Below are 16,195 nucleotides of genomic sequence, written 5' to 3' on the forward strand. Positions count from 1 at the left end.
AACTGGCCTATAGTTTCCTTCCTCCCCTTTTTGAAGATGGGAACCACACTGGCCCTCTTCCAGTCCTCTGGCACTATACCAGAGCACCACAAGTGCTCGTAAAGCCATGCCAGGGGTCCTGCAATGACCTCAGCTAATTCCCTAAGCACTCTGGGGTGGAGATCATCTGGACCAGCTGATTTAAATACATCCAGTCCCTCCAGAAGTTCCCTAACTAGATCCTCATTGACTCTTGGCCTAGGTGTGCCTCCCCTGGGGCCTGAGGCAGGCCCGGTGGGGGGCTGATCTGGTCCCTGCTCAGGAAAATGGAGCAGGGACCAGATCCATTTAAAGAAGTCATTAAATAGGTTAGCTTTGTCATCTGGTGTGACGACCAAATTTCCCAGCGTGTCTTGCTGAGACCCCACATTACCCGGTACCTTCTTTTTGCCCCCTATGTATTTAAAAAAGGACTTTCTGTTGTCCTTGATCCGTGAAGCTAGTCCCAGTTCCATCTCTGCCTTGGCCTTCCTGACCGCCCCCCGCAGCCCTGAGCAACCGAGGTATAGTTCTCCCTGGTGATGGCCCCTCCCTTCCATTGGGTGTTCGCCTCCCTTTTAGCTAGAAGACATTCTCAGATGCTTTTGGTGAGTCGGCTTTTGCGCCCTCCTGCTCCCTTTGATCCGTGTTGGGATTACCTCCCTTTGGGCTTGGAGGATTGTCTTCCTATGAAACGACCACTCTTCTTGGACACCCGACTCCCCTCCCCTCTGGGACCTCAGTGCCTCCCCGACTATTCTCCTTAGCTCATTGAAGTCTGCCCTCCTGAAGTCTAGGGCTGCTTACTTGCTGCAGGCCTTTGCCACCTTGTGCTGGATGGTGAATTCCAGCAGGCGATGATCACTGTCACCCAGGTGGTCGAGCACCTGCAGCCCCCTCACCAGGTCGTCACCCATAGCCAGCACCAGGTCCAACAAGGCGTCTCCCTTGGTGGGGCTGTGCACCTCCTTGTTTAGATGGAGGTCCTGCATTTTGGCTAGGAACCTACTTGAGCGGTCAGACCTGGCTGACTGCTCTTCCCAGCAGATGTCTGGAAAGTTCAGGTCACCCATAATGACCACGTCCTTTGACCCAACTACCTCCATGAGCTGACTTAAGAATTCCTGGTTTAGCTCTTTCCCTTGGTTGGGTGGTCTGTAGTAGACCTCCACCATTAAGTCTCTTTCCCCTTGACTGCCCTGTATTCTAACCCAGAGCACTTCAGAGTGCCCCTCCTCTGACTCTGTGCTATTTTATGAGGATGTGTATTCCTCCTTAATGTAGAGTGCCACACCACCACCTTTTCTACCTGTCCTGTCCCTCCTGTACAGCTTATAGCCCTTGATATTCACTGCCCAGTCATGTCTTGGGTCCCACCATGTTTCAGTGAGCCCCACTATGTCTGCGTTGGTGTCAGCTAGCAGGAGAGTACATTCCTCCTGCTTGTTTCCCATACTAGAAACGTTTGTGTACAGGCATTTGAGGCCTCCTGAGGATGTGTGCACTGGCCCCCTAATCTTAGCATTGCCCTGGCCCCTGTTGCTTACCTGTGTATATATTCCGCTTGTCGGTCTAGGCTGGGCTGTACTTGTGTGTGCTACTTGGTTTAGCAGTCCAAGGCTTCCTCCACGCTCGTCTTCCCCTTCCCCCGATGAGCCTAGTTTAAAGCCCGCTGGAGGAGATCCGCCAACCTAGAAGAAAACACACGCTTACCTTTAGGGGAAAGGTGGAGCCCATCCCATCCAAACATGTCTCTTGTCGTGATGTGCAGGTGATTGTCGAGGTAGCCAAAGCCCGCCTCAAGACACCATTCCAGAAGCCGCCAGCTGGTCTCTGTGATGCACGTCTCATGCCATCTTCCACGTCCGTTCACTGGTAGGACAGAAGAGAAAACCACCTGGGCACCTATCTCCTTCAGCACGCCCCCAGAGTGTAGTAGTCTGCCATCAGGTGATCAGGGCTTCTCCTGGCCACATCATTAGTACCCACATGGATTAGGACCATGGGGTAGTAATTGGTAGGCTGGATCACAGCCTGGATCGTCCCCATCACATCCTGAATCTTTGCTCCGGGCAGTAGACCTCATGTGTTGAGGGGTCCTGGCAACAGATGGGACCCTCTGTACCTCTCAGGATGGAGTTGCCTATGATGATCACTCGACACTTTCTCCTCTGGGACTGCTTAGCTCCTTTGGCCTGTTCAGAGCGTGGAGAGTGTGGAGTTGCCTCCTCTCCAGTTGCCTCCTCTCCTTCCCTCTCCTCTAGTGTTGCCAGGGCCTCGCACCTGTTCTCCCTAAGGCGGGTGCCTGCAGGACAGGTGTGGAGGTCTCCAATCCCTACCCCCCCCGGCCTTGCTGGACAACCCCCGCAGGCCAGGGGTTGGGGGGACGCCACCCCCACCATGGGTTCTGTCTGGGTGGAGGCCTCAGACAAGCCCTGGGTAGGCCGCGTCCCCCGGGCAGGGGCCCTGGCAGCACTCCATGTTGACACCATCGTAGGAGTTGCTGTTTATTTATAGCTTAGTGCAGTGCCTTCGCCCTACCCTAGCAGGAGTCTCCCTCCTGACCCTTCCTGCTCGCCCACCGGCGCAAATGCCAATGCAAACTCCAGCACACTGTGTTCGCGCGGCATGTCTCAGGAGCGTGACTCCCTACTGGCTCAGCTAAGAGGGATAGGGGAGGCTTCCCCCCCGGATCTGGCTCAGCTGTGTCCGGTCCCTCTGCTCACTTACCTTAGGGGGATCAGCTGATGCTGCCCCCACTGCTGGCTCTGCTGCTTCTGTGCCCTCCTCCGCCTTGGGTTAGGTAAGGGGGCACATGTGCATACAGGACACACGTGTGCCTGGATCCCTCTTCTCCTCCCTGCTCCTGCTCCCAAGTGCCGGGGGCTACGTCAAACCGCAGCTTTTAAAGACTGAAGTTTGAATTTCCCACTGCTGCCCCAACAGCCAATCAGGTGCTCTGGTTTGCCCAGAAGTGCCTGCCGGCAGTCCCACCCCCTATGCTTCCCCCCCAGGGGGATCTGGTGCCTCCGGAGCCTGCTCCCCAATGGTTAACCCTGAGGGTGCTCCCTAGCTTGGGAGGACAGTCCCCCCTAGCCCGCCCGCTCTTTGTACTTATGTTTGTGAGGGGTCCTATCCTGCCATTGGGTGTTAGTTGTACTCTAAGAAGAAGAGTGCTTAAGCAGAAGCACGTGTTGTTTTGGCACAGGCATAGCGAGGAGATAGACATGTGACATTGTTGCCTACAAAGGACCAACTCACAGGATCATAATGAATTCTAATTTATTGTATGGGACGTGAAGTTACCAATAAATGCAAACTTTGAGTAATGACGGGTGCTGGTCACCATAGCACACATACACTCATTCATTCAAACCCATGTCATTTAAACCCATGTAGTATAATGTCCTGCAGGTGTCCTTGTTAGGGTTTTGGAGGGACAGGTGAGGGAGCTTCAGGAGGATGTTAGCAGGCTGAGGGGGATCAGAGAAGCAGAGGATGAAATTGACGGGTATTTCCTTTTCCTGCAGGGCCATGTACCAAAGGGAGAAGCACCCCAGGAGGTGCCCTCCACAGCACAATGGCAGAAGTTTCCCTCCAGAGCCAGGGCTGCTCATGGCAGTGCAGTACAAGTTCCCCCAGTCTAGCTGGGAAACAGATATGAGGCCCTGGAGACATTGGAGGAAGAGGAAGGAGAGGAGGAAACCTCTGGAGAGGAGGCTACTCCATGCACAGAACAGGCTGAAGTAGGCGAGTTGACCTGGAAGAAGAGACACCGAGTGCTCATCATAGGCAATTCCATCCTGAGAGGTACAGAGGGTCCCATCTGTCACTAGGATTCCTTGGCACACGAGGTCTTCTGTCTGCCCGGAGCGAGGATTCAGGATGTGACAGAGATGATCCTGGCCATTATCCAGCCCACTGATTACTACCCCATGGTCCTAATCCATATGGGCACTAACGATGCGGCCAGGGGCAGCCCAGATCACCTGATGAAGGACTACCAAGCTCTAGGGGGCAAGCTGAAGGAGAAAGGGGCACAGGTGGTCTTCTCATCTGTCCTTCCAGTGAACGGACATGGACAACGCCATGAGACCTGCATCAGAGAAGTCAACTTGCAGCTTCAGAAATGGTGTCTCAAGGTGGGCTTCAGCTTTTTGGACCGTGACCCATACTTCAGGACAAGAGACATGCTTGGGTGGAATGGGCTTCACCTCTGGCCCAAAGGGAAGTGTGTGTTCTCTTACAGGTTGGCTGATTTCTCTGGTGGGCTTTAAACTAGGCTCATTAGGGGAGGGGGAGAATGAGGATGGAGGGAGCCACAGAACACAGGATGAAGAGTCACCCACAAGAACAGCTCAGCCAAGACAGGCAACAAGCACAAGAAATATCCAGGTAAGAGACAGGGACCCAGATAGTCCTGGGATTAGGGGAGCAGTACATGCACCTTCAAGAGGCCTTAAATGCCTCTACACCAATGCTTGCAGTATGGGGAACAAGCAGGAGGAACTTGCCCTCCTGCTACCTAACACAAACCCAGACATAGTGGGGCTCACTGAAACTTGGTGGGATCCAGTGCACAACTGGACAGTGAACATCAAGGGCTATAGGCTGTACAGGAGGGATAGAACAGGGAGGAAAAGTAGGGGTATGGCACTCTACATCAAAGGGTAGTACACATCCTCAACAAACAACACTGGGTCGGACGAGGGGCAGAATGAAGTACTCTGGGTCCAAAAACAAGGGGGTTGGGGGGAAAGGGACTTAACAGTGGGGGTTTACTACAAGCCACCCAACCAGGGTGAAGAGCTGGACGGGGAATTCTCAGGTCAGATTGTGTAGGCAGGTAAGACAAGAGACGTGGTCATCATGGATGACCTAAACTATCTGGACATCTGCTGGGAAGAGCAGTCAGCCAGGTCTGACTGCTCACGTAGGTTTCTAGCTGAGTTACAGGACCTCCATCTAACCCAGGAGGTGCACAGTCCCACCAGAGGAAATGCCTTGCTGGACCTGGTCCTGGCCACAGGCAACGACCTGGTGAGGGGACTGCAGGTGCTCAGCTACCTGGGCGATAGCGATCATCGCCCACTAGAATTCATGATCCAGCGCAGGGTGTCAAAGGCCAGCAGGAAGGCAGCAGCCCTGGACTTCAGGAGGGCAGATATCAATGAGGTAAGGAAACTAGTCGGGGAGGCACTGAGGTCCCACAGGGGAGGGGAGCCAGGTGTCCAAGAAGAGTGGTTGCTCCTTAAGAAGACGATCCTCCAAGCCCAAAGGGCGGTAATCCCAACACGGATCAAAGGGAGCAGGAGGGCGCAAAAGCCCTCATGGCTCACCAAAAGCACCTGGGAATATCTTCTAGCTAAAAGGGAGGCATACACCCAATGGAAGGGAGGGGCCATCACCATGGAGGATTATACCTCCTTGGCTTGAGATTGTAGGGGGGCTGTTAGGAAGGCTAAGGCAGAGATGGAACTGGGACTAGCAACCCAGATCAAGGATAACAAGAAGTCCTTTTTTAAATACATAGGGGGTAAAAAGAGGGTACAGAGTAAAATGGGGCCTCTGCAGGACACGCAAGAAATCTGGTGATCACACCAGATGACAAAGCTAATCTCTTTAACAATTTCTTTGCCTCCATTTTTCTGAGCAGGGACCAGGTCTTCTCCCCTACCAGGATCCCCGATGGTCCCAGGGGAGGCACAGCCAGGCCCAAGGTCAGTGAGGACCTAGTCAGGGAGCTTCTGGTGGGACTAGACGTGTTCAAATCAGCAGGTCCTGATGATCTCCACCCCAGAGCGCTGAAGAAATTGGCAGAGGTCATTGTGGGACCCCTGGCACAGCTTTACAAGCACTCATGATGCTCTGGTGATGTGCCAGGGGACTGGAAAAGGGCCAATGTGGTCCCCATTTTCAAAAAAGGAAGGAAGGAGGACCCAGGAAACTATAGGCCAGTTAGTCTTACCTCAGTCTTGGGGAAACTCTTTGAGAAAATTATCCAGGTGCATATCTACAGGGGACCAGCAGGGAAGATTATGCTTAGGGGCAACCGACATGGGTTCATTAGAGGCAGGTCCTGTCAGACCAACCTGGTGGCCTTCTGTGACCAGGTCACAAAATCCTTAGTTGCAGGGATAGCAGTGGACATAGTCTTTTTGGACTTTTGGAAGGCCTTCAACACTGTCTCTCACCCCATTCTCATTAAAAAATTAGATGACTGTGGTGTCGATGCCTACATGGTCAGATGGGTCGCCAATTGGCTGGAGGACTGCACCAAGAGAGTGATGATGGATGGGTCATTTTCGACCTGGAGGGATGTGGGCAGTGGGTTCCCCAGGGCTCGGTCCTCGGGTCCGCACTGTTCAGCATCTTCATCAGCAACTTGTATGAGGGAGTGAAAAGCACCTTATTCAAATTCGCAGATGACACTAAGATGTGGGGAGAAGTGGGCATGCTAGAAGAGAGGGACAGGCTGCTATTAGATCTGGACAGGTTACAGAGGTGGGCAGATGAGAACAGGATGGGTTTCAACACTGACAAGTGCAAGGTGATGCACCTGGGGAGGAAGAACCAGCAGCATACCTACAGCCTGGGGAACTCCTTTCTCGTCAGCACATGGCAGAAAAAGATCTTGGAGTCATCCCAACATGGGGATGCCAAGATGAACATGCACCGACAATGTGAGGACACAGTCAGGAAGGCTAACCACACCTTGTCACGCATCACGAGCGGTCCAAGGAGGTGATCCTCCCCCTCTATATGACAGTGGTAATGACGCAGTTGGAGTACTGCATCCAGTTCCAGGTGCCGCACTTCAGCAGGGATTTGGACCAGAGGGTCCAAAGGAGGGCCACTCGCATGATCTGGGGACAGCAGGGCAGGCCTTACGAGGAGAGGCCATGGAACCTGAACCTGTTCAGTCTCCACAAGAGAAGGCTGAGAGGGGATCTGGTGGCCATCTATAAATTGACCAAGGGGGACCAGCAGGCAATACAAGAGTCCCTGTTCCCCCGAGTACTACCAGGAGTAACAAGGAATAATGGCCATAAATTGATGTAGAGTAGATTCAGACTAGATATCAGGAGGCGCTACTTCACAGTCAGGGCGGCTAGGATCTGGAACCAACTTCCAATGGAACTGGTGCTTGCTCTTACCCTGGGGTCTTCAAAAGGAGGCTAGATAGACACCTAGCCAGGATAATTTGACCCCATCATTCTTTCCTGCCCATGGCAGGGGATCGGACCTGATAATCTGCTTGGGTCCCTTCTGTATAGGAGCTGCTGTATTGATTGTGAGAGCACTGGTGTCAGTATATCTACCTATCCCAGGCCCTGGAGTCTGCTGTCAATGGTCAGCTTCCTTCAAGATGATGTCTTCTCCAGAAGGGTGCCACTAAGGGTCACACTTCACTGCCTTTTATTTCTTTCTGGCAGACTTGTCTGATCCCCCAGTATCATCTTGGCAGCCCAATCTGGAGGTCACTGCCTCATGTGGGTCTTGAGTAATGCCTGACAACTGTTAGTCACAGGGGTCTTGCTTATCCAGTAGTGTAGTTGCAGGAGTCAGTTTGTGCTTTTGATTACTTAACAATGGTATTGTTAAGAGTTGCAGGAAGAGTCAATAGGATGAGTGCTCAGTCCCAGGAATCAGTTCCTTGGCTTGATTAGCCTAAAATGCTTGTAGAGTTTTGTAATGGTAAGTTGCCAGGCCTTTGGCTAGGCTATTGTCATTTAATTACCTAGTGATCACCATACACTCACATTTACTCAAGGGGGACCAGCCCAATATAGCAGATTTTATCACTTTATAATTACAATTCCAATGCAGTTTTTAACAATGGTCCAGGGTGTAACTTCATTCTACAGGGAGTACATTCCTTAAGGGTTTAAAAGCATAAAATGAAAAATACAAAATGCCATGGTAAAGATGAGACAAATGAAATACAAAAATTCACTGTGAGAAATATATAAAAATGCAATATGAGGTTGTCACAGGACACTGAAGTGCCCTGCTCCTAGAAAGGACAGGTGCTGGTTGCCGGGGCAACCGCAGTTGGGTCAGCTGACCAGAAGGGGGCAGGGCCTGGCTTATATAAACAGCCTAGGCTGAGACCAGAGCTGGTTCCCTTCTGGTAGCCAAGGGAGGTGGAACTCTGTTGGAGCAAGCAGTGCAGGGAAGCTGGATGGCCTGAGCAGTTGCGGTGTGACGACTGGGTGGAGGAAACCCTGGTAGGGATTTTGGAGGATAAGCTACTGGATGATATAGTCGCATTTTAGCAAGGGGGCTTTCTCTGAGTTATAGCTGGTTGGCTCATGTTATTCTGTTTGTTTGTTGTTTGTTATTACACTGGAGGACTGGGTGAGGCTGTAGGCTGGAGGAGGCCTCATGGGAGCTCCCCAGTAGTGTGGGGGGTTCCTGGTGCCAGAGAGGATGCTGCATTTTTGGGGGTGTATAGACCCCAGCCCCAGTGGGGTAGTGTCGTGTGGGGGAAAGCCCCAGTGTGGGTGTTGGTGTCACTGGGCATAACCCTAGGTAACTCAGAGGGATGGAAGACCACAAGTGTCTATGAAGCTCCTCTGCTCTAGGCCCAAGTGAGCCAGGCCCCCCCCTCCCCCAACCTTTGTAACCCTTTCTTTGACTTTTGTAATCTCCTGTAATACTAGAAAACAGGATGAGTAGCAAGCAAGCTGAAACTCCCTAAAAACTCTTATTTGTGGAATGCAAGGGTACTGCTCAGAGAGAAGGGAGGAGGGAAAGGGGAGGGGGGGCCAGCTAGTGGAAAACTACTGCAGAAAATGACCAGGCTATAAATATATACTGTTGCAGGGCTAGGTGTGCAGGATTTGAGACAATAGTCTCCCTGTGCCTTTTACTTGAGCTCAAATAAACTCTGCCTACTTCTCCCCCCCAGTGTGTTTATTTGGCGCGATGCGCACCGGGCAACGAACCCAATTGTTGCCTTCCTTGGGCACCTTGTGCTGGCAACATGGGTGAACACACAGGTGAGGAGCCCCAGTGCGGGCGGATGACCCAAGAAGGTGGGGCTGGGGCTGGGCATGGCTACGGCCACCTGAGCCTCGGTGGGGTTTGTAGACCCGAGGAGGGGGTGCACTGACCCCAGCCCTGAGAGGGCACAGTGCATTGGGGGGCCAGGCATGGCTACGGCCACCTGAGCCCCAATTGTGAGGAGCACCAGAGTGGGCACTGGCGAGAAGCCCCAGGGAGGGTGCGGAATCGCGAGGCAAGGCCCCAGTGAGGGCTACAAGAGCCACAGGAGAAGCCAGGAGGTGCCCACAAGGGCACAGGCAGGCATGGAGATGAGTCTGGGGACCTGTGAGGGCACGGGTGACCGTGGGACTCGCATGCAGTTCCAGAGGTTAGAGTGCACCGGGCAACTAGACAGAGCCAAGATATATCAAGGCACTGTGCCAAGGAGGGTTAGAAAGGCAGCCTCCCTTTAACAAATTACCATCAAAATGTGGTGGGCAAGATAGTGAGGGTGCATTAAACCTGATTTGGCATGGTAGGTAGGGGGTGCTAGGGGAGTTCATGGCACCCCTAGGTTGCATCCTGCCACAGAGGTAATGAGGATTGAAAGTTACTGGGGACAGTAAGTGAGTTAGGTTAGCACCAGGATCTATTTAGAGTCTATGAAGTGGATATTTTAGTTCTTTTTGTTTTCTTTAGTGACACTGAACTTAATTGATATGTGGCTATAATTTCTAGGTTTCTGCTACACTTCAGCTTTCTGGCTTGCTCTGAGCCTTGTCACATCCATGCAATGAGTATGCTAGGTCTGTGCCAATACTTGGAAGGAAAAAAATGCACAAAGCCGGGGGGAGGGGGTGGAGGCAGAGTTTGCAGGAAAGGGGCTCTGTTATATTGGTGTCCAAAAGGGAAACTTACAATGGGGGGCTTTCTGCTAGAACATACCCTATTCAGCAGCATCTAATTTAGGGCATGCCCAGACCTCTAAGTGTCTGGGAAACCTGAAAGCCAAGCCAGGAGGGAGATGCCCCAAGCTTAAGATAACAAGGACATTTTGGATCACAGTTTTGGGCTTGATTGCCCAAGTCCTACTTAAGTCCCAATTTACTACCTCAATCCTTTATTGGATCTAGCCTTCTGTGCATATGTTGTTCATTCTGTGTTTTGTATAATAAATATATTAAGCCTGATGGTTCAGCTTGATTCTACCTTATTCACAGAGAGATAGTCCATAGTCATAAGAGAGCAAACTAAAACATCTTTGTGGAACAACTGCACAATTGGGGACATACCGTTCTTAATTACGTGTGATAGTGTTTTTCAACCCTTCTTATATCAAAGCCTCTTTTTTCCATATCAGGATCTTCCTCCAGGCATACTCTCCACCCATCTATTTGGGATCTGGCCAAGAAAGTCCTTGCTTATTTTGCAATGTGGACTGAGCAGAAGAGGATGGAGACCAGCACTGTGAAAAGTAATGCATTACTGCTGCACTGATAAGAAGCAATGACATGCATACAAGAATAACAAAGGTATCATTGGTGATTCACAGAGTGCTACTGACTTTAAAAAAGTATCACAGCTTGAAAGAAATCACTGGCCATAAACTGTCCTTGTTCATTTTTGCAGTAGTAAACTCAAACACTTGAAGGACCGGGCCTGAATAGAATACTAGGCATCTGGAAAACTTCAAAGTGAAACAAGCAGGGAGGTACAAATAGTAAGAATATGCATCTTCAAAGAAAGAAAAGAATGAGAAGTACCCATTTCAGTTGTATAGCATTATAATATACAGTATATAGCAGTTAAGCGGTGTGCTTTCAATATAGATAAATTTGTTTTCTACTTTCCATTTACTTACAGTGGTTACAGGAGCTGCTAAAAAGGCTTCAAATAAAATGAAACAGTCCCTAGTGTCCTCATCATCGGGGATTCCATCCTAAGGGGAACAGAGGGTCCCATCTGTCTACTCGACCTCATGGCACAAGAGGTCTGCTACATGCCGGGGCTAGGATTCATGATATCACAGAGGAACCCAGCCTACCAGTACCCCATGGTTCTTATCCATGTGGGAACAAATGACATGGCCAGAGGAAACCCAGACTGCATCATGAAGGACTTTGAGGCCCTGGGGGCCAAGCTCAAGGAGACTGGGGCACAAGTGGTATTCTCCTCTATTCTCCCAGTGAGTAGACATGGATAGCAACATGAGGCCTGCATTGGTGAGGTCAACCGATGGTTACAAAGTTGGTGCCACCAGGCAGGCCCTGGGTTCCTGGATAATGACCCATACTTTTGCGCAGGGGGCTTGCTTGGGTGGGCTGGATTACACCTCTCCCCTAAAGGCAAGCATGTCTTCTCTTCCAGGTTGGCTGATCTTGTGCGGTGTGTTTTAAACTAGCTTTGCCAGGGGATGGGGCCACAGGAAGACTTGAGGACACCTCCCAGCCAAAACATGTGATGTACACAAGGAGTACCCGGTAAGTGACAGGGTCTGGATAGTTCTGGGAATCGGGGTGGCACACGCACCAATTCAAGGCCTTAAATGCCTCTACACCAATGCTCATAGTATGGGGAATTAGCAGGCGGAACTCGCCCTCTGGATAGCTAGTTCAAACCCTGACATAGTAGGGCTCACAAACCTGGTGGGATTCATCCCGCAACTGGGCAGTTAACATTAGGGGCTATAGACTATACAGGCAGGATAGAGCGGGGAGGAAAGGCGGGGGTGTGGTGCTCTACATTAAAGAGCAATACACATCCTCAACTAGCAAGATGGGGTCAGAGGAGGGGCAGGCTGAAGTGCTCTGGGTCAGAATACAGGGGGGTCATGGGGAGAGGGATTTAACAGTAGGCGTCTACTACAGACCTCACGACCTAGGGAAGAGCTGGACCACAAATTCTCAGGTTAGCTTGTGGAGGCACTTAAGGCAAGAGATGTCCAGGTAATTTAGATCACCCACAACAACTACATCTGCTGGGAGGAGCAGTCAGTCAGGTCTGACCACTCGCATAGGTTCCTTGCTGAGATACAGGACCTCCATTTAACCCACGAGGTGCACAGTCCCACCAGGGGAAATGCCCTGCTGGACCTGGTCCTGGCCACAGGGGACTCCAGATTCTTGACCACCTGGGCAACAGTGATAATTTCCTGCTGGAATTCACCATCCAGAGCAGACTGTTAAGGACCCAAGTCAAGGCAGTAGCCCTTGACTTCAAGAGGGCCAACTTCAATGAGTTGAGGAGATGCACTGGGGTCCTGGAGAGTAAGGGAACTGGGTGCCCGAGACAAGTGGACGTTCCTTAAGGAGATGATACTTGGAGCCCAAGGGCTGATGATCAAGAATCAAAGGGAGCAAGAGTGCTCAAAAACCCCCTTGGCTCCCCAAGGGCATTTAGGAATGCTTGATTGCCAAACAAGAGGTATACACCCAGTGGAAGGGAGGGGCTATCACCAAAGAGGAGTATACCTTGGGTCTGTAGGGGGGCTGTTAGGAAAGCTAAGGCAGATATGGAACTAGGGCTAGCATCAAGGAAAACAAAAAGTCCTTTTTTAAAAAACTGAGTATGAAGAAGACACTGGATAATGTGGAGCCCCTGCAGAATACATTAGGCAATCTGCTGGTTGCACCAGAGGAAAAAGCAGACCTTTTTAACTATTTCTTTGCCTCCATTTTTTTTTTTTTTTTTTGTGCAGGGACCAGGACTCCCCTACTGAGATTCAGGATGGACTTGGGAGAAACTCTGTCAAGCCTAGGATCAGGGAGGACTTGGTTAGAGAACTTCTGGAGGGGCTGGACATGTTCAAGTCAGCAGGTCCAGATGCTCTTCACTCCAGGGTGCTCAGAGAATTGACAGGGGTGATCGTGGGGCCCCTAGCATGGCTTTACGAGGACTTGTGGTGCTCTGGCCAGGTGTCGGACAAGTGGGAAGAGGGCCAATGTGGTCCCCATCTTTAAAAAAGGGAGGACCCAGGAAACTATAGGCCTGTTGGTCTTTCTTCAGTCCTGGTGAAGCTCTTTGAGAAGATTATCAAGGAGCACATCTGTGACAGGCCAGCAGCAGGGATGATGCTCAAAGGCAACCAGCATGGCTTCATTAGGGGCAGGTCCTGTCAGACCAACCTGACTGGCTTCTACCATCAGGTCAAAAAATCATTGGACACAGGTGTTGTGGTTGATGTGGTCTTTCTGGACTTCAGGAGGGCCTTTTGAGACTCTCCCACCCCATTCTCATTAAAAAGCTAGGTGACTGTGGCATTGATGCCTACACAGTCAGATGGATAGCAAATTGGCTGAGGGGCCATACCTCCAGAGTGGTAGTGGATGGTTCATATTCGACCTGGAGGTATGTGAGCAGTGGAGTCCCCCAGGGCTCGGTCCCTGGGCCCACATTGTTCAATTTCTTTATTAGCAACTTGGACAAGGGCGTGAAAAGCACCCTGTTTAAAATCACAGATGACACCAAGATATGGGGTGAGGTGGGCATGCTAGAAGGGAGGGAGAGGATACAGCTGGACCTGGACAGGTTACAGGGGTGGGCAAATGAGAATAGGATGGGATTCAATACTGATAAGTGCAGGCTGCTGTATTTGGGAAGTAAGAACCAGCAGCATACCTATAGGCTGGGGAACTCTCTTCCCGAAAGCACAGTGGCAGCACTTGGAATCATTATCGATTCCAAGATGAACATGGGCTGCCAATGCGAGGACGCGGTCAGCAAGGCTAACCATACTTTGTCCTGCATCTACAGATGCTTCACAAGCAGGGCCGAGGAGGTGATCCTCCCCCTCTATGGGACATTGGTCAGACCACAGCTGGAGTACTGTGTCCAGTTCTGGTCACTGCACTTCAGGAGGGATGTGGACAGCATTGAGAGGGTCCAAAGGAAGGCCACTTGCATGATCTAGGGACAGCAGGGCAGACTGTACAAGGATAGGCTATGGGCCCTGAACCTGTTCTGCCTTCACAAGAGTGGCCATCTATAAACTTACTAGGAGGGACCAGCAGGGAATGGGAGAGACCTTGTTTCCCCTGAGCGCCTCCTGGAGTAACAAGGAATAATGGCCATAAGTTGTTAGAGAATAGGTTCAGACCAGACACTAGAAGGCACTACTTCAGTCAGGGCAGCTAGGATCTGGAACCAACTTCCAAGGGAAGTAGTACTGGCTCCTACCTTGGGGGTCTTTAAGAAACAGCTTGATGATTTACCAAGCTGAGTCATTTGAGCCCAGTTTTCTCTCCTGCCCAGGGCAGGGGGTTGGACTAGAAGATATGCAAGGTCCCTTCTGACCCTTCATCTATGAATCTATGTATCTATGACTCAGGAATTAGTAATGTTACTGATTTTATAAACATCATTAATTAATACAGGTCCCTAAGAGAATTATTGTATTGTTTCATATTTAGGTTTGATATTTATCTGCTAGCTAGTGTAATGTGCACCACTGCCCTCTCCTGGATGGAATTTGCCAGGCCTATGGTTTTTCCTTTTTCTATTTTTTAGTCCGAGTTTCCTCCAGTGAGTGGGTTTAGGCCTAAAAAAAAAAAAAACACCACACGGTGAAAGGTCTCACAGTGTCAGTAGCCTGAAGAATTACTGGGGCAGGGGAGGTGGGTTGTTGACTTTTATCTCAGCTAAGCAAGCTCTGGCAACTTTTTATTATATCAGTACTAAACATGTGCACAAGGAGTGCCTGCTTACAGTACAAAGCAGCAAAATACTGGAGTTTCTGTGGCATCCTGCTTCCCTGCTTAGAAGGAAAAGGAGAATACAGGGGAGAAAGCTCCTTTTGAATTGAAAGAGAGAGGAGAAAGCTCTGTTGCAGAGTCCAAGAAAGAGCTGAATGGGCTGAGCAAAACTGGCTGCTGCCCTAGACCCATAAGAAACCTGGGTGGACTGTGCTGGAATTGTGACAGTTCTGCAGAGGGAAGTGAAACTCCTAGGCTGACTTGGCATAAGGTTGTGATTACTACCTCATCCAGAAACTACAAGTTGTTGAGGTCTGCTTCTGTTCTGCTTTGCTTCTCCCTGCTTCTCTCCTGAGTAAATCCTCTTTTGAGCAGAGATTAAACCTCTTTCTTTCTCAGAAAGTCAGAAAAGCAGTCTCGGAGCCTTGTTGAAAGACATTGTACCTTCCCCTCAAGACCAATAACTTTGCAAAAGTTCTTCAAGAAGGCTGGAGACCCTGCCAGCTGTGTGTGTGTTTGGTTTTTTTTGTTTTGTTTTGTTTTAAAAACAGAAAAACCAAAAAACTAAAAAACCCCCTCCAAGGATGAACAGAAGACGACTCTTTCCTGCAGAAGAGTAGAGGATTCCATAATTGCAAGTTTAATAGAGTGGATCTGGACAGAACCAGTTCTTATAGTGATTTATGCCACAGCTTACCTTTTTCAGATGCCACAATTGCTGATTTAGTGTCATCTTCACAAACAGAATCAGGTACTAATTAAAATCATGGACAAAATTTATATTTTAGAGTAGATCAACTTATCCCAGAAAACTAACTCATTTATCTAAAATTCAAGCATTTAGATCTTATTCTGAATAAATATGTATACATTTCATCACCTTTTCTTTTTACATTTATTACAAAATTCATGGATGCCACAAAAAACACTTTGAAAAAAACCTGCAAAGTACACTCTCCTGGCAGCCACGTGGGGCCTGGAAAGAAGTTCTGCTTCTGTTCTTACAGATTTCAGGTTTTGTGGTATTTTTCATTTTCCTCAGAGGCACTGTGTAGTGGCTGTAGCTGAGACTGAAGATATTGACTGGCATGGGCCAATGTTGGGACTCAAAACCCCACAGGTTCCTGGTTAGAGAAGTTCCTGGCTTTTGTTTCTCCACTTTGGGTCAGACCAATCATTGTACTTGGAGTCTGGAAAGAATGTAACTCACTGTCATTGGCACTGACTTGGAAGGGGGGGATTTGCTTTCCTTTGCAATAGGGGATATGGTCCTCTTCCATCTTGAGTGTATTTTGACAAACAGCACTGTGGCAAGACATTTGACAGTACCCTCACGAGCTGTACTTTACCTGTGGCAAGATAAGAGTGTTCGTGCAATTTTGTGCCTGGGAGCTGTACAAAAGGCTTGTTCATGCAGGTTAAGAATAGTTTAGACAGTGACATGTATGGGATGGTTTAGACTGGGATGGACCTAGAGCAGTCTGTTGTCCTGTTGA

The sequence above is a fragment of the Crocodylus porosus genome, unplaced genomic scaffold, assembly GCF_001723895.1.
Source record: "Crocodylus porosus isolate Cpor-Errol unplaced genomic scaffold, CroPor_comp1, whole genome shotgun sequence".
In the NCBI taxonomy this organism is placed as follows: domain Eukaryota; kingdom Metazoa; phylum Chordata; order Crocodylia; family Crocodylidae; genus Crocodylus; species Crocodylus porosus.